We start from the raw sequence: 18,033 nt of genomic DNA, 5'->3' as shown, positions 1-18,033 counted from the left end.
TTTAGTACTGTTGCCTAATTTGGGGAGGAGCCCAAGACATCAAGTGCTGTGTCACATACTGCAAGGACTTTGATCAAACTCACTTTAGTTGTAGTCCATCCTCTTTCTCCTGCTCTCCCCTCTGCAGTTTTCCCTCTCTGTTCTGCTCTGGCTCTCGCCTGTGGGGTGGTGGGGTGGTGGTTTGCAGCCCTTTCTTGATTCCCCTAACCTAGGCTTCACTCCCTTCTTGCTCCCCACCCCACCCAAGCCCTGACCATGAGATTTTATTTGGGTTTTTAAAATGAAACCAGGTGCTGCCTAGAACAAAAGCAAAGTAATAACAAGGAAAGACTATCCAACGCTTAAGGAATGTGCTGAGTTTTATGACTCAGGCTGTCCTGGCAAAGAACTCCGACTTACATGGAGAGGTGGGTGGCACAGAGCTCGGACCATACATGGCAGCCCTAGCCTCCCAGATAGGCACGGTCAAGGCAGCCTGTGACTCATTTTCATAAAACCAGAGGTTCCTGTTCCTTGTGGGACAGGACTTCCTGGAGGCTAGAGCAGAAGGTTCTTCACCTTTTCCTTGTGGGGCCCGTTCAGCCTGACGTAGCAGGGGCCACCTTGAGGTTTGCAGGAAGGGAGCCTGGACAGAAGGCCCTCCCTGGGAAAGAAACAGGCTTGCTGGACTTGGGCAAGGGTTTTGGTGCATTGAAGTGATGAGTAGTGTGTGTGCTGCAAAGCGACATGAAAATTAGCTTGTATTGTCCTGGAAACAATGGCTTGGGAGCGCCAGGTGACTTAGGGGAGTGGGGATGTGGCCCAGCTGCTGCGAGCCCAAACCCCTGTTTGCTTTCTTTGCAGTAATGTGTGTCGAAGAGCGAGCACGCAGGAAAAGCTGGTAGGATTCCAGCAGCGTTTGTGGGTGCTATCACTAATGCAATCAGGAGTAAGAGCAGGATTGGGGGGGTGCTCTACATAAACACCTGAGAGACACCCAGGCACACATCGGCACATTCCGGGAATTCTTTGCACACAAGCACAGTAATGGGGTGAGGTGTACATTTTTTTGGTTACTAAGAGACAGGCTAAGAGCTCTAAGGAGAATGTCTCTCCCAGCAGAGGTGGTGGGAGGGGTCTGAACTTGGATGACAGGGATGTGTTTGTGCTTCCTTCATTACACAGGCCTGGGTGCAACGGGGACTGATAGTGCTTCTTCTGGTTTCCGCCACCTCAGAGAAGGCTGTCACTTTTGGAATGAGAATGAGTTTTGACTGGCATAAATGAGATCTCCGTGCAGCAGCCTCTTGGATCGGGGCCTTATTTTCCCTTTTCTTCTTTCTTCTTTTTCTTTTCCCTTTCCATGGGATGCCCATTGAAAAGCTACAGTGACCATTCCATAATTGTTAGGAAAAGCTCGGGCTCCGCTTTTTTTGTTAAAGTCGACTTACCTGGAAAAAGAAAGTCTTTTAAGGGCCATGACTTCATAAATATTTATAGTGTGAACAGGCGTCACTCTGGTTCTGTAGGAGAATGGGCTCATTCAGTTTTATTTATGATGTGACACTCGGGTGAGTGACATCCGTCATCTGGGTCGGTCCTCCGCTCTGTTCCACTGAAGCATGTTTATGGAGTGATTATGCGCACAAATATTTGCTATATTTAGTCTCTCTCCTCCCCTCACCCCCTCTTAGCCCTTTCAACTCCCCAACCCAGCCAAAGGCCAAGCTTGTCGTCCAGGGAAGATTTGAACCCTAATGACAAGGCACAGGGCTTGAACAAATGCTGTGGAAGCTGGGAGGCAGTTAGAGCAGGACTGATGGCCATAACTACAGCATTCTTATGCTAAGGTGCTTGTATGGGGCCTCCCTGCAGCAGGTGAGGGCTCTCAGCTGGGCGCGGAGGAGCATTTGGCAGGTGATGGGCCCAAGCCTGAGTGACGGATGCAGATGGAACCTTAGGAAACTTTCCTTCCCAGGGAGCATTCCCTGGACAGGCTCTCATAGCCTTCAAATCTGTCACTGTGCACCCTGGGGCTCTGGGGGCAGGGGACAGTGGGAGCTCTGTGACCTCTGCTGGGTCAAGGTTTCTGGTGTAATCCGAGGCTGTCCCCACTCAGCCACACCTGGCCCCTGGCTGGGGGGTGGCAGCTGTCCTTCATCAGCTGGGGAGGAGGGAGTGGTGGGAGGGCCACCTTTGGCTTCTCGCTTTACAGCCGCACATGGCTCGGCTCGACCTAGGCATTCTAGGCTGGCCTCCGGCCCACTCCCGGGCTCAGTGCTTGCCTGTGATCAGCTTGGCCACCTATTGTTTATCCTGGGAAGGGCCAGGTCTTGGCACAGAGGCCTGAAGTGTTGCCAGCATTTTATTTTTAGAGATAGGGAAATGTTTGCTTTTTGGCAGCTGCTTTTTTTTTTTCTTCATATACCGGGATGGCGTAAAAAAGTTCAAATGAGAGATTCCAAGCCTCAAACTCATGGCGTATGACATAGGCAACAGTCCCATGAAGCTCTCATTAGAAGTCTTTGGGGAGCTAAGACATTTCATTAGCAGGTCTCTTGCGCAGAGTGAGTCCGCAGACCCCATGGACCGGACATCTAACGAGTCCCTTTGCTGTGCAGTCAGCTGGTCTGAGATTTTGCAGTTCTTACCTCCATTCATTTCCTTCTCTACAATTCATAATGTAGTCCAACTCGGTAGACAGAGTGAAAAAAACAATCAGCCTGCTGAATCCAAGGTTTGTCACCCCTCTGCAGACCCAGGGTCATTGTCATCATGATGACTGATACAGATCTACACTCAGAGGGCATTTCCAAGTTTTATTGGAAGTATTATTTGCCCCAACGCAGTGTCTCTCTCTCTTTTTTTTTTAAGATTTTATTTATTTATTTGACAGACAGAGATCACAAGTAGGCAGAGAGGCAGGCACAGAGAGAGAAAGCAGGCTCCCTGCTGAGCAGAGAGCCCGATGTGGGGCTCCATCCTAGGACCCTGGGATCATGACCTGAGCTGAAGGCAGAGGCTTTAACCCACTGAGCCACCCAGGCGCCCCCAACGCAGTGTCTCTTAAATCATATTTTTGTAGGTCCCGTGATTCTAGCTACTGACAATTTATCTGAAAGCATCTTGTAAACTGTAATGACATATGATGCAAAGGTGAAATGAAATGGAGACAAAAAACCAGAAACAGACTGACAGATACAGAGAACAATCTGGTGGTTTGTTGCCAGAGGAGGGGGTAGGGAGATGGGTGAAACAGGTGAAGAGAATTAAGAGGTGCAAACTTCCAGATAAAAAATAAATAAGTCACGGAGACAAAAAATACAGCCTAGGGAATATAGTCAGTAATACTGTAATAACTTTGTGTGGTGGCAGATGGGGAGAACACTTATCCTGGTGAGCCCTGAGTAATGTATAGAAATGCCAAATGACTATGTTGTACACTTGAAACTGATATAACATTGTATGTAAATTACACTTCCGTAATAGTTTTTAAAAAGTATTGTGTTTTCTAACTTCCTTTCTCCCCAATCTTTTCAAAAATCACTCTTTCTTCATTGAGATATAGTTGACACACAATGTTACGTTAGCATCAGGTGTACAACACAGTGATGTGACAAGTCTGTACGTTATGCTGTGTTCATCACAGGTGTAGTTACCCTCTGTCTCCGTACCAACGGTCTCCATTACAATACCACTGACTGTATTCCCTGTGCTATATCTTTCATCCCCATGATGTATTCATTCCATAACTTCAAACCTGTACCTCCCATTCCACTCGTTTTGCTCATCTCTCCCCCACCCCCACTGTGGCAACCACCACAAAAATAACCTTTTAATTACAAAAATTAAACACAAGTACATTTGGAGCACCTGGCAGGCTCAGCTGGTAGAGCATGTGACTCTTGATCTTGGGGTCATGAGTTTGGCCATAAAGCTTAACTTACAAAAAAAAAAAAAAAAAAAAAGAATACATTCTTCTTTGTCACCTGATTACCTTTTATATTCATATTTCGTTTTGCTGGAGTATATCCTTTGGTAGGTTATTCTTTTGCTTTCTTTTCTCTGCTAGAAAGTATCTGTGGATAATAAATTTTGAGGGCTTGTGTGTCTGAGAACGTAGTTTAATCTCTCTCTTGAGTGTGAGTTTGGCTTGTTATACAGCTCTGAGTTTGAATTTATTTTTCCTGAATGTTTCTAAGCTGCCGTTCCATTATTTTCTTGAACCTTCTGTGGTTGATCTGAATTTCACTCCTTCATAGGTAATCTATCTTATCCTATTTTTGCCTTTCATGACTTTTTCATTTTGATGTTCCGGAGTTTTTTGTTTTTTTTTTTCCCCACATCTTTTTCACCTTGATGTTCTGGAGTTTTATTATGATGTCTCTATGTATCAGTTTATTTTTAAAGTTTATCCACCCTGGGACTGATAGGCTCTTTCAGTCAGAAAGCTCCAGTCTTTTGTTAGTTCTAGAATGTGGGGCAGTAAGGAAAAAACAGAGAAGTTCCAAGGATCTATATACTAAAGTGCTAAGGAGGGGAGAAAGGAACAGGGTGGCCTGAGTATTAGAGGGAGGATTTTAAGAGGTTCTAGAGAGAGGGAGAAGCGTAGGAGTTGGAGGGATTCATTGCCACCAAGGTAAAGAAAATGTCCTCAGAAGATTTTTAAGATTTTGCATGTACGGTAAGAGTATATCCCCCTCTTTGGTGTTTTATGGGGAGGCTAAGACTTGAATTGCTGTTTCTGCTTTTTCTGTGGGACTGTTTTTTCTGTGATTTGATGCTAAACTGAGCCAGAAGATTGCCTAGGGTTAGTTATAGAAATAATTATTATTACTAATTATTAAGCAAGTATCTTTCTTTCCCTCAATCTCTCTCCTTTAACTTCCTTTAACTTCTACCCACTCCAGACCACAGATTCTTGTTCTATATGATGAGGAAATGGAATTAGATGCCCTGAAGTCCTGCCGTTTCTCTGACTCTCATTCCCTCTCTCTTCCTCATCGTTCATTTACCTACTTAACATTTTTTAATGGCTAATAGCCTATAAGAAGCACAGACAAATAGTTTGTTCACTCATTTTTGTAATCTAATTAGTCACTGCATGAGCTGTCATGAATAGATCATAGATGTGGATAGAGAAGACAGCACATGACCAAGATAATAGCAGGTTAGGACTCCTGGATAACATCTGGAAAGCTCTGCCAGCCTCCCAAGAAGCTACTGCTTTAGACCGAGGAATTCGAATGTTCCATTGATTCTCTTGGTCCATCCTTTGGAGTTGAGGAGTGGCACAGAGGAGAGAGTAGGGAAAGGCTCAACTTGGGACAGCACCTCTGAGCAAACAAAGGCAGAAGATGCCAACAAAATTAAAGTTATTCTTCTTGAAACCTAATCATTGAGTCAGTTTGCATTTTACCACGTGCACGTCTTACCTCTTAGACAGTACTAAAAATGGTTATTAAACTTTTCAAAGTCTGAAGACTATAGGAGTCATCACTGAGGACGGCTATTTCTTCCACTTCTAAATATACACATTAACGTGTTTGATATGAAGAGCCAGTAAACATATGTAGCCTGTATGATCTGGATGACTCACTGTAATTAGCCAAACAGTAATGAGACCTCGAGTAGCTGCAGCCCCGCCACCCCTGACAGATCCTGAGCTCCGAGGGGATAGATGTGGCTATTCTCATTAGAATTTGAGACATGCCTAAGTAGGACTGCAGTCTATCATACTAATACCATTTTATGGGTGGTGTGGCCCTTTTCAGATGACTCCATACATAGCGATTGAGCATTGGCAGGTGGGTGCCTGATGGTCTCGGGCAGGATTCAAGCGGGTGATGGGAAGGAACTCTCAAGTGCTAAGACTGTCAAGGTCAAGGTCTGCCAGCCCTCCCTATTCTAGACAGAGGAATTTGTTCCATTGATTCTCTAGGTGCACCCACTGGAGTTGATGTGGGACACAGAGGAGAGAGATATGGAAAAGGGTAGCAGAGACCTGATATCCAACCAACAACAGCATCTCTGAAGGCAGAAGAGGCACACATCAACTTCAGGAATCCTATGAAAATAGAGGGCAGCCAGGTGAAAGGGATTCACTTGGATCCTGAAGGGAACTGGGTGTTTCTTCAAGTTGCCATCAGCATTTCTTCTTTTCTGGAATGCAAGGTTTTCTCTACTTTGTGCATCCCCAGTGCTCTGTCCATCTCCAGAGAGGATGTACTTTCCAAATTACAGGTATTACTGCCCTTCGGCAAAAAAGTGTGACAGTGTGAGGTTTTGGGGTTTTTTTATTTTGAAGATTTTATTTATTTTTGAGAAAGAGAGAGGGAGAGAGAGAAGGCACGGGGGAAAGGGGCAGAGGAAGAGGGAGAAGCAGATTTCCCGCTGAGCAGAGAACCCGATGCGGGACTCCAGCCCAGAATCCTGGGATCATGACCCGAGCCAAAGGCAGACGCTTAACCGACTGAGCCACCCAGTCTCCGCCCAGTGTGTGGTGTTTAAGACTGCATTTCACAAAGAAAGAACCATGTATTTATAATCTCATGACGCTGTACGGTATTTTCAGTTTGGGGTTAATCTATAATTGATGGTGTCTCCTAACTCCTCAGATTTCCTACGTTCTCCTTCATCTTCTGTCCAGTCTTTATGTCCAACAATTGTGTTCTATACCTTTGTATGTCAATACTCTTCTGGAATTTGGTGCCCGAGGAAAGCATCCATTTCTAAAGGGAGAGATTCTGACATAATACCCACCCCTTGTTTTGAAAATGTAGGTTTTCATATAACAACACTTGTAAATGCAGGCCCACCTCTCAAGAAACATGTGACACGCATCTAGCAGATGTCATTACTGCAGAGCCTTCCCCTCAAAACCCTGAAGTTTTCACTTCCTCTGGACTTGCTGCTTTAATGGAAGAGCCCGCCATGGTGACACATACCCTCTGCTTCTCGAAGTGTGGTCTGCGTGGCTCTGCCAGATGGTCTCCTTCAGGATAAATGCTTTCAATATGATAATGTTTATATTTGTGTTTCTGGCATGAATTAATAAATTTCTCATGATATTTAATAAGAAACAGATTATTTCACTTCTATCTCATAAACTCTAGTACCTTTCTTTCTATTAGGTCTGATGAGGGTGATTTTTCTCCTGTTAGGGGGCTGACAACAAGCAGAGACAGAATAATGGAGCTGTGGCTCTTTTTCCCCAGCTGAAGAAGTGGTGTGCAGCCTAAAAGGATTTGAGATCTGTTGCTCTCCACAAAGGTCAGATTTGTAAAACCTTAGAAAGGGACAGTTAGTCAGGGCTCCAACATAAACAACCTCTCTTAAGCTTCAAGATTTACCCCCTGGGTCTAATATTCTGGAATTTGGTGACTAAGTCTGTGTTCTCTGGACACATCCATCATTTTTTTTTTTTTTTAGAGGCCTATCATATTCCCTTCTAAGCCTTCATCTTTCCACACTGAAATCCTTATTTTCTAATTCTGGCCAAAGTAGAGAGGGGCTGGGGGACTGGCTTTCCATCTCTTGACCATCTTTCTTGCATTTCTCTAGACTCTCGTATTTAGGAGAAGTGCTACTAAATTTTATCCATGCAGCCCATTTCCTGCGGACATCTTGGGCTAACGGAAACTGGTGCAGGCAGACCCAGCAATAGCAGGCATGGTATGAAGACAGACTCCATGCACTTCAAAGGATGAGTTATATCAAAAGTGATATGGAAAATTGGTGTGGAGTGTGGCTAGGGATTGTAATGTCAGCAGCTTACACTTCTCCTCTTTGAAGGCGTGTGAAGTAGGGAAAGGGGAAGATGTCCTTGAGAGAGAAGGGAAGATGAGGCGTCTTTTGGCAAGGGCCAGGCATACATGATGTTTTTTTTCTCTCGCTACCTGACTTAATGCAAGAGCAGTCTTTTCTGCATGTTACCAGATCCTCACCACCAATTCGTTCATTTACCCATAGAAGTTCAGTTTCCATCCCCAACCTATCACGGAAACCACATCCTCAAAGATCACCGAGGACCATTAAATTGGCAAAGGCTAAAATCCAACTTCATCCCTCTGTCCAATGTCATATAAATGTCTCTCTAACCTTGGCTTCTCTGACAATGCTGCCTTTGTCTATGCCTTCTCTGCTGGTTTCTTCTTAGTCTTCTGAGTGACTTCCTCCCACTTCACAGTGAAGTTAGTATCTCCCAATATCCTGTTTTTGGTGCCTTTGCTGCTGTTCTGTTGGTGCTGTTGCTCCCCTGATGTTATCAGCCCGTCTGCTGGCTCCACCTCTCATCTTTGTGTCCACAAGTCTGATCATGAACCTTCTGGAATAAGTTGTTTACAGTCTTTCCTATGCAAAATTGTCCCATTCAGACAGGAAACTGTTGCAAGACACCTGGCAAGGATGCCAAGGACCTGCTCCAGGACGTTAAGCGTGGAAAGACAGGATTGATTCGTGAAATCCTTGGCAGATAAACACAACTCTGATGGATTGGCTGGCCAAAGAAAGGGAGGAAGAGAAAGGAGTGGAAGAGAAAAAAGGGGCCAAAGTTGAGTCCCAGGGTTATAGTTTGGGTCATTTGGAGGATGGTGTGCCCTTATTGAGCTAAGGAATATGTGGTTAAGAGGCAGGGACAGGTCTGAGGGAGAAGATGATAACTTCCCTTTAGGACGTTCTGAACAGAGCACATCTCTCTGCCTTTTTTTTTTTTTTTTTTTTTGCCATTCAAGTCTTCCTTTTGTAGCACTGCTAGAATTAGCTTCCTAAAACAAAGGTCAAATCATGCCATTCTCCTCCTCAAATTTTTTTCTTAGCGCTTATTAACCACAGAGTAGTTTAGATGTTCAGTCTCCTTAACTAGGGTTTGAAGCCCTGTGCAAGCTGGCTTTGTTTGGTTTCATTATAATCTTCTAGCACAACAGAACTCACCATGCAATTTCTCACCTTCTTGCCTTTTCTCAAGCTGTTATTTCAATCTGGAATGCCCTCCCCACTTCTTCTGCCTAGAAAATTCCATTCGTCGTTTAGATTGTGGTTTGCACAGGATTACGTCTCTCATAAAGCCTCGTCTCACCGTGGCTGGCATTAGTAACTCTTTTTTCAGTTTTTCCACAGCAATGTATGTGTATTTTCCTGGTATTAGAATGCATTTGCTCAAACGTGCATTTCTTCTGTTGGTTGATCGACTCCTCAAAGCTGGGAAACGGATCTTCTGTGTCTCTCTTTCATACCAGCTGCTTGCACATGACTTCCTACATATTTGTTGCTCATTAAATGATGAACGTGAAGCAGAGAAATTGGTCAAGGTTAGAGTGCAGGGGAGTTTGGTGGGTCGGTGGGGAGAAGTGATCAGTAGGACAGACTTGAACTTGCTTTAGAATATGGCCAACTGGGATAGACACTCTGTGTGTGAGGAATAGGTGTGGGGAATACTAATGAGGGAGCAGTGGATTCTGGGTAATGTGAGGGGCTCATATTTAAAGACAGGATCTCGTGACACAAAGTCATGCATGCATACAATTTAGCCTTAATCACAGGCAGACAGGCCAAATTGTAAAGTCCTTCATCAGCAGGAAATTATTATTCTGCCCATTTAGGAAGATACATGGTCTTTTTGTGTAACCAAGACTCCCACATAGTTAGCTCTTGCGGCTGCTAGGTCTATTGTCTGATGCCATAAAGAGATGGGACCTTGACTGATAGTGTGGTGATGACCCATTACTGTGCCCATTTATTTAATTGTAAAAAAGATGGGCAGGGGGATATTCTGATTAATGGGATTTCTTTGACCCTTAATTATTCTTTTCATATGTTACTCTTTCATCAACCTGTATTTATTTTCAGCAACACAAAGGAAACATGAAAAAAAATTATCTTTTAATAATGTGAATCCCAGAGTAATAAAATTCATGGCCTTCCTCCTGGATGCTCTTACACAAATACATATCTGTTATGTTTATAACTATATTATGTATATACTGTATGCATTCTTCATATATTTTTTCTATGTATCTATGTAACTATCCATTGGTCCATGCTTAGCCCATCCTCCCTAGCAAAAGGACTTAGTCCATCCTCACTAGCAAAAGGACTGCTGGTTGTGGGTTAGAGATAGAAAGAAACAGAGATGACACATACCCTATTTCTACTTTCAATCAGCTGTTTTCCATGAGGACAGATACTTCCCTGTTGAGTGCCAGATGCCTGGAAGATATATATACAAAAGACACGTGTGTGAATACAACACCAGGCAAATCTAATGTAACCATTTGATTCCTCTTTGAGGTCTGGCTGCTGACCCCTTTGTTGGGTCCCCATTCACGGTAAGTTGGTACCATTGAGAGATACCAGGATGCCTGTTGCTTGGGCTTGAGGCTGGCCTCAGAAGGCTGAGGGATGCCTCCTCTATGGCCTCATTTGGGCTTTCCTGTGGCTTCCCCAGGTCAAGGAGTCTCTCTGAGGTGGGGGGCAGCCACTGTGTCTATCAAGTGACTTCCCCCTCATGGAGTCTTAGAAGAGCTCAATTCCATCACAGAAATCAAAAAGCAAGCCCCCAAGGACAGACTCTATCATATAGAGCCTTCACCTGCTTCTTCTGTACCACCTCTTCCATTCTGTACCATCATGACTGAACACTGTCCTTGGCTCTGCCCAACTCCAACCAGCGGGAAGGAGAAGAGCTTTGAGCTAACTCAGTGGGTTGGATATATAGCCAACTTTAGTTTAGAGGCCAAAGTGATGGCAACATTCTTGCCCAATGTGATAATTTCATTGGATACCTATTGTTTCCCATCTCACAAACTCCCCTTCTTAAGCCAACTCATAGAAACCAGCTATGGTCAGGTATAATTGAAGCACCTGACCTTAGCTTCACCGGGTACCCCTGAAGTATAAGGGCCTATTTAGCCAGAGCAGCTCCATCCCAACCCTGCCCCCGACCCCTTCAGGGAACTTACTTAAAAACAAGTCCCTGAAACCAGTCCCAGGTAACAAAGCCCAAATACAAGGGTGGGTCAGGTCAAGTGGAGATAACAGCCCGAATACAGGGATGAGTCGGGTCAGGTGGAGACATCCGATCAGTAAAGCGCGCATACTGTTTCCCTAGCTACCAGGGAGTGTGGGTCCCACCTTTTGGGCTCCAATTCTGACCAAGGTGATAGGCTAGTTCCAATATCTACTAGGGTAAATTGTAATTTAATTGGTCACTTATGTGTGACCTAGCATGACTGTGCAGATTTCTCTGTGTGTTACAATCTCATTCGCCACCTGTGTGTGGCCAGGCCCAACCACATGGCCTTTGCTCTATAAAAGTTAGTCTGTAAGGCAGTCTGTAAGAGGCACGGCCCCGGCCAGTCAGTTTGATTCTCGATGCTTGGCACGAAATAAAGCTTTGCTTGACCTTCACTTTGTATCAGTCTCGCTCCTTTGACCATGGACCCAACAGAAGTTCTGAACCATTGGCTTCTTTGTCACCTTTGTGACAAAGGTGACATGGGAACCTACTCAGCCATTCTAAATCATGGGAACCTACTCAGCCATTCTAAATCATGGCCAAACCTGGAAGTGCAAGGCAGTTAACACTCTGGGGCTACTCTAACCCCTTCTTTCTTCTGTCCCTTGGGCTATCAATTCTGAGATACATTTATACAGCTTCTCATGAGAGTTTCTGGAGGGATTGCATCCCACTGGTGCACAGCAATGACCAGCTGGCCAAGACACCTGGCATTGGCTTTCCCTTCGTACTTGCTTCACTCTTTCTAGTGCCCCATTTTGTTCCTGGAATTGCTCCCCAAAATGATCTCAAGGTTTTCCTTTTTAGGGGGACCTAGAAAATAGATTGGTTGGGGGAGACTACCAATGCTGATCAAACCCATTGCATGGAAATGTCGTAACAGACATTCTGTTTGAAGTGGGACATAAGAGGACAGGGGCTTGTTTGTCCCTTGGTCTATGGACCACTAATTAGGAATTTCACTTAAAATTAAAATAGAAGCACTGAAGCCAAGTGATGGCATCCCCTATCTAGAAATCTTTAAGATCAGAAACACACTGATCATTCTGGGATGGTTGGGGTGGAGCCCTACATTCAGGCCAGAGGATGGCTAGATAAATTTCCCTGGTCCTAGATCAGTGTTTGCTCTTGCCTTTAAATGTCTGCTGATGGGGACAGGTCAGATTTTTCCCTCTGTCTTTATAAACACATGGAGCCTTTCTACCCAATGGAAGTCCCTGGGAGCTTTCATAATGTGTTTAGAGTTTGGGGCGTAGAGTTTCTTGGTTTTTGTTGTTGTTTGTTTTTGTTTTTAGAGAGAGAGAGAGAGGCAGAGGGAGAGGAGTGAGAGAATCTCAAGCAGGCTTCATGCCTAGCATGGAGCCCAGTGTGGGCTCCATGACAACCCTGAGATCATGACCTGAGCTGAGATCAAGAGTTGGATACTTCACCCACTGAGCCACCCAGGCGCGCAAGGGGCTGAGAGTCTTTTTAAACAAGTGGCAGAGTAAGCATTCTTAGTATATTCTTCCATTGCATTAAAACTAAAATATCTTTCTACTTGCCACAAGTGACTGTTTGCTGTTTTACAGAAAACATTTGAAATATGGCGCCAGAGAGCTCAGCCTTCAGTCTTGCTGGTCGCGGGGAGGAGGCGGGAAGCCGCCAGTGGGCAGGAGGAGGAGGCGACGTTAGAGGAATGCAGGCCAACACTTTCCCTCCCCATCTGGTTACCTCTAACTCATCTAACCAGATCAAGTACCCACAGTTTGGTAAAATAGGTTGAAGCCACCCTCCAGATGACTGCAGGCGATCCAAGCATGATGGCTTAGTGTTTAATCAGAAAAGAAACATTTTAGACCTCCCAAACTCTGAAGTGGGCAGAAAAATATATTTAGCCTTTTTTTTTTTTTTTTTTTTTTCCTGCATTGAGTCTGTTGTGGTTTGAAAACGTTGAGATGTCGTTTTGGCTATAACTGCCTTGCAAGGATTCTGCTTTGTGACCGCCTTTGTTTCTAGGGGCTGATTTTTGCTTGCTCAGAATGACAGAATCATCGTTCATTATATGTTATCTGTTGGCAGGCGGAAGGGGTCTTACAGATCATTTAGTTGAACCTATGGCTTTTGAAGCAGGACTCAAACTCAGGTGATCTGATTCCAGGGCAATGGAGCTCAGGGCTGGGAGAGACTATCTATAATACTGATCGTCTTGAACTAACTAGGGTAGAAAACCACTGTTAGGGAGCGGCACAGGGGAAAGGAAGTCTGAAGTGTGAGTTGAGGTGGACTCTGCCCTGGGTCGATAATTCTATTGAAAACTAAGAACTAATTAACGAGTACTTATCCTAACTCTTTTTTTTTTTTTTAAGATTTTATTTATTTCTTTGGCAGAGACAGATCACAAGTAGGCAGAGAGGCAGGCAGAGAGAGGAGGAAGCAGGCTCCCGGCCGAGCAGAGAGCCAGATGCGGGGGCTTGATCCCAGGACCCTGAGATCATGACCTGAGGGGAAGGCAGAGGCTTTAACCCACTGAGCCACCCAGGTGCCCCTATCCTAACTCTTATCAAAACAGAATTTCAAAGGAATACAGCAGTTGACTTTCTTTTCCCCCTTTGCAGCAGCGACCATGGTGAGCACCATTTGCATTTCCTGTTTTACAGACCCAGCTATCAAGAAAGAATTACAAATAGGAGCCCTGCTACCTCATAAACTGATAACTTGAGGCCCTTCTGACCCCAGACAGGGGAAGAATGGGCCCCTCAGGCCCCACAGTCACCACACTTTACCCCAGGGTCTGCTTTATGGATACCTGCTTTGTTAGTTAATGGTAGTTATTTGCACAATAAACCTCGTTTTGTGTAGGACTTTTCTGTGTTGAGACAGTGGTATAAGTAAGAATGTTGGCTGGGATCTCTGGAATATTTGTGGTTGATAGCCCTTTAGAACGGAGTCCAAATCCCCAAGGGCATTCTTTTATCCTGTGATTTCGCTTACAGGTTCTAAGGCATCCCTGGGAAGGATTCCAGTCTTCTGCAAGCACAATGTGGTCACCCAGCTGCTATCCCCTTTCTTCCCTCCCACCCCTTTTGTATGCCCAAGCTCCTTTTGGGTCTCCTCCCTCCCTGAAGACTGACAGCCCTGGGGAGCCTTGAGTTCTGTTTCAGCAGCTAATGAGATATGCCTTCTTCAAATCATTTACAAGCCCCACATCACCTTCGGCCGGCAGGGGTTCTAATATGGGGCTTCTGTGGGTGAGGAGGTGCCTATGCTCACCAAACCCTGATATTTCTCCCCATACCCCTGTCTGTGACCAGGACTGGGCCTCTGTTAAATGCTCAGGGAGCTTTTAGTGGCCAAGAAAATGAGCCAGTCAGCCATAGACACACTATAGAAAAAATGGCCTTGAGTCTTAACTTCAAGTATCTTAATCTAACACGACGGTAGGGAAAAGTTTGATTTCAGGTTAAATTCAAGTTGGGGCCACATAACTGGCTTGGATCCTCCCCTGTGCACCTGCTGCAATGTAGGTAAGCAGAGAGGTTAGCGGCCACGGTCTGGGATGGATCCCACCCCAAGTCATTCCTCAGTCGCCGGAAGCCCATTAGTGGGAGACCATTATGAAACTGACGATTTCATTTTCTTTGTATTTCTGGCTTTTCTCAATCACAGGGTGATTGAGATGTGACGTAGGTGTGGGGTCAAAGAAAAAGCAGTATGTATGCAAAATGAAAAGACACTCCAGCTTGTAGTGCTAGCAGAAGGCAAGGAAATCTGATTTATTTTAGAATTTTCAGTAAATATCAGCCACCCCCAAACAAAACTGGTATTGAATCAACTTGATCCAATCACCTAAAAATAGCTATTGGATGAAAACATGAAGGGGAAAATAGTGTCTGATTAGTGACTGGTTGTTTTCAAAGTGACTTTTCCCACATCATGTCATTTTATGAAAAGTAAATTTGATCTTTTTCAGTGTTAGAGTGAAGCAGTTCATAATTTCTTACAAGGAGCAAAGGACATTATATTTATAAGCATGGAAGCTGTGAACTAGATAGAACATTCTCTTTTGCTGCTTTATATTTTTTTTATCAACCATCATAGATTCACAGGGAAGATCTCTAAGGAACCAAACTTTAAAATGGATTTTAAAAAACTTAGTGTGCTTGTCATCTTTTGTTTTGGCCTCAGTTTCTTTCTCTGGTACCTTCCTTTGAATGGCAAATCATTACTTGCATTTGGATGGATTATTATTTAGCTTGCAAAATAGACCATTTTCCCCCGCATTAAAATCTCATAGTTGCCGAACTTCATTAGGATAAGTGGAATTATTCATCTGTTTCCCCCCCTGCCCTTTGGCTGTGGGGTCAGTAAAATGATGTTAAGCAGGAGAGGGGAAGGCTGGTGAACACTTCAACATGTCACTAAGTAATTTCAGGAAGAAGCTGGTCTACAACTATACTGAATGATGGATACGCTCTCAGCCTTAATGGCTATTAATGACTTACATAATGACAGTTTGCATTATAACCATGGCTGTTCAAAACTTGCATTTTGCAATGGCTATAACTAGTAGTGGACATTTCCTAAAAATACGCAGAGAAGTTAAAATGGGAACAAAGCAAGGCAAATAAAACCCTGGGACTTAACAAGTAGTCAAGGATGGCAACCAAGGGCGGGCGGTGGCGGGGGGGAGAGGAAAAAAAAGAAACAAAAGAGTATAGCCAACCTTTTTTTTTGTTTTAATTAGAGTATATTATACTTCCAAACTGGATACACTAGAAATTGGCAATGCAACATAAGATGCGAAGAAATATACCAGTTACTGTCAAAATGACCCTGTACAGCCTTGTAATGCAAAAAGCTTTATACAATACAAATTTTCAGTAATGTACACAAACCTTGACAGTATGATCATCTGAACATAATATGAGGAGTTAAAAAAAGGATAGAAGCAAGAAAGTGCTGAGAACTCTAACTGCAGTACTATATGGACAGATAAGCTAGCTTCCGTTGAAGAATGCATAGTGAAAACAGAATTGAAGTTAGTTGGCAGGTGAATTTCTCAAAGATGTTAGTGTTTTACACGGAAAGGATATCTATGGAATAATCCTTCCCTGAGTATCGAACTGCAAACCAAATTCGGGGGTATATATTATCTCGGTGGAGTCTGAAAAGATGCTGTAGATTTTTTCTTTATTAATAACAATAATAATAATATAAAAAGTCAAACAAACTCCAAACACACCTTTTCTCACTCAGAAAACTTTTATAATTTACCAGAAAGATTGATGACTCTTTCCAAAGTGCTAAAAAAGTTGCCCAATTACATTAAGCATAACTAAGTCATTCAAATACAAGTTCAGTGGCAAGCAGTGAAATGCATGGCATTTGAGCAGTAAACATCTCCTTCCGACACCCCTCTCGCTCTTGCAAGTTTCAGCCGAGGACCTCCTATTGCACACGTGGCATGCTGTAAAACCTGCAGTCCTGTCAGGGCTACCCTTTCAGGTTTTTAACCTGCTGGTGCTTCCGTGCGATTCGCCTGTTCTGCCAGCCTCCGTGGGATCCCCGTGGCCCTCTTCTGTCATCACTGAACTTGTAATTTTGAAAGCACATTATTAGCCAAGTGGCACATTCTCCATTATATGGGGATAAAGACAGGACTTTTTAAAAAACCAACCCACCCATATGCCCAGTATTCTTGGAGTGTATTGTCCGTAACTGTCTATAGTGTCTTTTACCGAGACATTGACATGGCGAGGTTGAACAACGCTTCTAACGTAGCCAAGAGCAAATGTCTCTGCCGGAGGATGACCGAGGGTTCGGGAGCTTCCTGCCCTAGCTGGCTCAGCCTCCCTGCCCCTGGGGACATCTCCTTAGTGTAAACAGGTTTGCCAGGGCTGGAGGACTGGCAAAGGGAAGTGTAGCACACCTGCTAGGTCTGGGGGAAGAAAGGGTGGGTATGGGGGTGGGGGGAGTCCATGGTATGGACCGACGGTACAGTCTTCTGGCTTCCTGTAGAACTGTACCAAGTTCGAGGGGGCTTTCAGTGAAGCAAACTGACTAGAGGAAGAAAATTAGGGATGCTTTTATTTTCCCCTGGTGAAACAGATGAAAAGAAAAATCCCAACTCTAGGATAACACATGATGGAAAACAGCAACGCAGTAAGAAAGCATTCCTCTTGTACACCAGTTCTTCAATAGATAAATAATATATAAACTTTTATATTCCAAACTTTCCATTCTTATACAGAGCACACTTCTTCCTGCCCTTTCAGCCTGTTTCATGCTGGAAATTCTGTTTTCTTACAAATACAAGCAATTAAGATATTCGGCCCAAGACTTCTTTTCCTTTTCTTTTGAAATCACCCATTACATTTTTAAGATTCGCAAAGGGCTAGGCAACCAAATCCACATCTGCTTCTTGCTGCAATAAAGTGCTGCACGTAAGTTGCCATTTTAATGACCACAAAATAAAAGCTTTAAATAAGTATAAAGTTAGCCTCCTAGCAGGTTATAGCTACCAGGCGTTAACAACGTGGAATACAGAATTATTAATAACATGGAGAATACCGCTATAGCCAGACGATCTGCAAACACAAGGGAAACTTCTCAGGGGCATGAGTTGAACCGTAGGACTAAACAGCACCTTTTTGTTGGGTCGTTATATGTTAAAGAGGTTGTGACAAAATTTTCCAAACATACAGTCTACTCATTCCATAGAAAAGGTACATTTTTCTTCCTTTTATTTTACTTTTTTTTTTTTTTTTGCAGATGAGAAACAAAAACTAGTGCAAGACCAAAGCACTGTGCAAAACTGCTGTTTCTTTTTTTTTTCTTTTTTTTTTTTTTTAGTCTGAGCATTTATACCCAGAATTTATCCAAACCCCTTTAATCTCCTTGGCTGGATTTATCAACCATAAAATTTTTCACTCATACAATTCTTTTCCTGCAAATGAATGGTAACCACTGAATTAATACATCATATATATATATACATATATATATATAAAGTCTCATATATATATATATATATATATATATATATATATATATATAAT

This window comes from Enhydra lutris, unplaced genomic scaffold, assembly GCF_002288905.1.
Source record: "Enhydra lutris kenyoni isolate GAN:26980312 unplaced genomic scaffold, ASM228890v2 scaffoldscaffold3, whole genome shotgun sequence".
Taxonomy (NCBI): Eukaryota; Metazoa; Chordata; class Mammalia; order Carnivora; family Mustelidae; genus Enhydra; species Enhydra lutris.
This window is presented reverse-complemented; position numbering follows the sequence as displayed.